At 32.3% G+C, this 4,678-nt stretch overlaps 1 pseudogene; it reads left to right on the top strand.

The window, feature by feature from the left end:
• The first annotated feature begins 2,138 nt into the window (after positions 1-2,138).
• On the top strand, positions 2,139-2,610 carry LOC145109692 (17.5 kDa class I heat shock protein-like; annotated as a pseudogene).
• The last annotated feature ends 2,068 nt before the right edge of the window (positions 2,611-4,678 follow it).

The following is a 4,678-nucleotide window of genomic DNA, read 5'->3' as shown; positions in this document are numbered from 1 at the left end:
TATATATATATATATATATATATATATATATATAGTGTCATCAAAGCATGGTCGAGACGTGTTGGGGATTGGTATACTCGGCCCCAACCCCATCCCCAGTTTTAGCCTAATGGGGACCCCATACTCGATACCTGTTTTTACGGAAATACCCGTCCCCGATTGGGGCGGGTCAACTGGGTTCCCCACCCGGTCATGTGAAATTTCCATGCCAAAATGTCACTTGTATACCATTTAAAAGTCATGTCCTCCGACTTCTTTTCAAGTGCATGATAACCCTAAGAAGAGTAGTTATGAACCATGTAGACCCTTCTACATGGTTCATAACTACTCTTCTTAGTACATCATATTTATCTAGCTAATGCTTAGATCCGGTTCTCCCTAACAAATTTATGGTTCATCCTCGCATTCTGCACTTTTGTATCAATATGCTTTATATTAAAACCATACCCTACAATTTCTTTATATTATCAGATCGTTTTTGTGATAGAAGTCTAGTGGTTGAGGAGTGAAATTTTATAGAAGTCTATGGTTTAAACTTTAAACGCCGTCACATCCAAAATGTTATTAATGTTCTGCGATTGACCTCTTACGTGGGCCTTAGGTCAGGTTGAAGTGAGTCGTTCAGAAGGTACCGCTTACCATTTTTTTTATTGGATCCTTAAAAGGTTTAATTAATAAATATTTTAATTTTAATATGAAAATAAAAAAAAATTTGACAATATCTCTTTTGTCTCTTTTATCTCTTACTTAATATTTCCCGTGATGAAAAGAGTAGACTTTTAAACTTAAAAACGGCATAAATTAAGTGGATTGTATATCTAATTTCATCCTATCATATTACGAGTATAGAAGGACGGTTATAAAACGTGAATGTGATAAAGACATGTTAATTTTGAAAATTAATAAAAAAAAAGTACTAAAAAACTAATTGAATAAAGGTAAATTCTAGATTTAATACTTGAAAATGACTTTAGCTTTTAAATTCAAAATATTTATTAATCCTTAGGTCAGATAGGTTTCATTGTAAAACTCATAATATACAAGACTGCTCACCATTGATCTTAAAGGCTCAAAGCATATCATTTGAATTATTAATTATTCTGATTCTGATTTTGAAACACAATAACTAAAAAGATTATTATATAGCGATAAATCTAATCCCATGTAATAGGATCCTTTGATACTTAGAATAGTGGCCATTACATATTCCTTCTAGATATTGTGCTCGAAATCTTCACATTTTTCCAATTTTTGAAAAGATTTAGAAGGTATATACTCTTAAATATTACTCAACATATCTAAGCTTAAACTAAACCAACGGTTGTTAGTTGATTAATAATGTTTGGTAAGGTATTTTCGTTGTCCATGTGAACTTTGTTCAATTTTTTATGTCACATGATGAATAATGGACTTCCCTGAATAATGATAGTGTATTTATTTTATGCTGATATTTATTACCAAAAATAATTTAGATTTTTATCTTTTATCATAAATGCCATACACTAAATAAGTCAAGTGAAAGGAAAAAAAACGTATTGAGAAATTTTAGTAACCAATTATATTGATCAAAAATATTGGACAATAAGAATCATTGTTGACGTGGTTCTATTTACGTCGACCATTATACCATTACATTTTTGGGATTTTTTAACCATGTTATTAGTTATATAATATAATTAGGGTTATTTTAAAAAAAATATATGAATAATATATCGTGTGATTACCGGTTACAGTATTAATCTTGGGTGTGTTGCCAAGTTGAATACTTGAATTGCATAGGAATGCGAAAAGTAAGAGTATTGAATTGACAAACACAACCGAGAAGTATCCGAAAGGTATGCCTTGTTCGTTAACATGTAAAAAGTAAGGGTTTAATGTATTTTTTTTTAACGACACAACATTATAAAAAGGGAGCTGATATTTTCACGGAGCTTTTTTATCTTTCCACTGAAAAATATAGTATATCGACCATTATACCCTTATTTCCAATTTTCCATTCGTAAATAGAGAGAAATCTGTGTTTTTCTTTCGAACCTATATTAAATCCCAACCCATTCCATCGGAAGTCGAAACCAGATCAAGCTAAGCGAATTCTTCTTGCAACAGTTTATAAGATAAGTCTATAGGGACAGTAGACGATGTCGATTATTCCAAGTTTCTTCCGTGGAAGACGAAGCACATCTTCGATCTTTTTTCACTCGAAATCTGGGACCCTTTCATAAACTTCCTAATTTGATCTGCGTTTGATATCTCAAGAGAAACCAACGCTTATGTAAACACACGTGTAGATTGGAAGGAAACCTGTAAGTCGATCTGTCCAAGGCCGATCTTCCTAGGATCAAGAAAGAAGAAGTCAAGTCGGAGGTAGAAGGCAACATTATTCTACAAATCAGAGGCAAGAAAAATGTTGACAGAGAAGATAAAAACATACATGGCATCTTTTCGAACAAAGCAGTGGCAAGTTCACTGGAAAGTTCACGTCGCCAGAGAATGCTAATATGGATCAAGTGAAAGCAGCCATGGAAAACAGATTTCTCACGAGTCACGATTACTGTACCCGGGGAAAAAGTGAAGAAGCCATATGTCAAGTCCATTAAAATCTCTGTTTAAAAAATCCACCGGTCTATAAAGTTGTACATGATTAAGGGTGTATATTGTTTAGTCTGGTTGGCTGTGGTTGTGTGTGTGTGTGTGTCAATAATTCTGGTCTTTTTGGTTGGTTTGTCCATCATGTGCTTGATGAAATGCATAACAAGATTGATATATCAATAACATGATAACCGCATCTTTAAGATCTTGTTTGGTATACTGGTGATCGAGAAGAAATGAGAAAATCTTGTTTTGTGGGCTGAAGAAGCGTCGACTGAAGATGCAGCCTAAAAGGGGGAAGAAGTGTTACGTCCGCCGTGCCTCGTTTGGAGTTTCCAAGACTTGGTCATGAGTTTTTGTAAACAAAAACTGCATTTCTTTATTTTTAAGTATTTACAAATTCAAATAGGGGTATAATAGTCAATATGTAATTTTTTCAGTGGAAGAATCAAAAAATTAAGTGGAAAAATCAATGCCCTTATAAAAAACCGGTAAAGCATATCATCTAAGTTGTTTATGTTAATTTGTATCATAACAATATTTTTGGTGTGACAAAATTTTAAACATGAACTTCCTATATAAAAAAAATATTTTTGGTGTGACAAAATTTGAAACATGAACTTCCTATATAAAAAAAATATTTTTGGTGTGACAAAATTTGAAACATGAACTTCCTGCATAAAAAAAATATTTTTGGTGTGACAAAATTTGAAACATGAACTTCCTATATAAAAAAAAAGATTTCATCAGCCTTTGAACTCTTATTAGAGACAAAGACAAAACATTAGAACAAACCATTATAAGTACTATAAGACAAAGCTATAATTAAGTTTTAAAGTCGGTTTAATTTTCTCAAAAATTAGGTTGTTAAATCAGACAGTCATATCGTGTGGTACGAGACATAAGAATTATTTATATAACATAAACACGACACAATGTTGTGTTTTGTTTTATTAATATGAAAACGACCTAATTAAAACAAGGAAAAACGACGAACAAAAAAAATATATTATTAAATAAACCTTTAGATGATATAGTTCAAAATCAATCACACAAAACACGAAAAACACATGTTAATATCATGTCGAATTTTGTATACAAACGACACAACACGGCTTCGTGTTTTAAAATTAGAGACAAATTTGAATTTCAATTTGTTTTTTCTTGTGTATTTTTGTCGTGTTGTATCACGGATCAACACTGGTTTGGTCAAAATTTGATAAACTAATTTCGTAACCAAATTAGTAAGTGTGGTATAATGTTTAGAATAAGATGTTTAAGTTTAAAAAGCTTAAGATATCGAAATATGCCGAAGATCTTGGTCGTGCCTAAGATTGTGGAAAAAAAAAACAATGATATTCATAAAACTGTTGATAAAGTTAATTTATTTCAAAATATAAATAAGTGTATTTGAAGTAATTGAGACACAAATAGTGTTAAAGTTGTGAAATGAGTGAGTTTAGGTAATAAATATTAAGATAATCAGAAAGATACCAAGATACCACAAAATATCATGGTTATTTTAGTAAGAATGGGACTATGAAATCAGAGAAACAATCAAGTAAGTATGAGAAAATATTGTAATCGACTAAATGATAGTAATCAAACGAAAATCAATGCAAGAACACAGAGATGTACGAGGAAAGCCCTTGATCCTTTTGGATCTCCGACATAAAGCATCGGCAGGTGATGCAATTACATGATTTACAACTTGAATAAATTAAAATGTGATTACAGGTGCTAGTTAATCATGCTATAAGTGTAAAGGAGATCAAGTGTCAAGAGAAAGAAGGTAGGAGTAGAAGAGATAGCATGTTATGAGTGGTGGATGACCTAGGCTTTTATACATATGCATATTAACATACATTCCTATATTCTAGGGATCTTCCTTTAGGCATGCTTGACTCGGCTTTCTCGAAGGACTTCAACGTTCCTTAGGATTTGACCACATTGTCACGGGCCGAATATCCCATGATCTTGTTGACCGAGAAGACGACGACATGCCACTTGATTAGCTTGGATTGGGTCCAAAAGGGGGCTTCCTAGCCTAAAGGGCGTTTGTTATGCTAGTCGTTGCTATCTGGCCGAG

This window comes from Lactuca virosa, chromosome 4 (assembly GCF_052849685.1).
Source record: "Lactuca virosa cultivar CGN04683 chromosome 4, Lactuca_virosa_CGN04683_v6, whole genome shotgun sequence".
NCBI lineage: Eukaryota > Viridiplantae > Streptophyta > Magnoliopsida > Asterales > Asteraceae > Lactuca > Lactuca virosa.
Note: the sequence above shows the minus strand (reverse complement) of the source record. Positions and strands in the feature narration are given on the sequence as shown.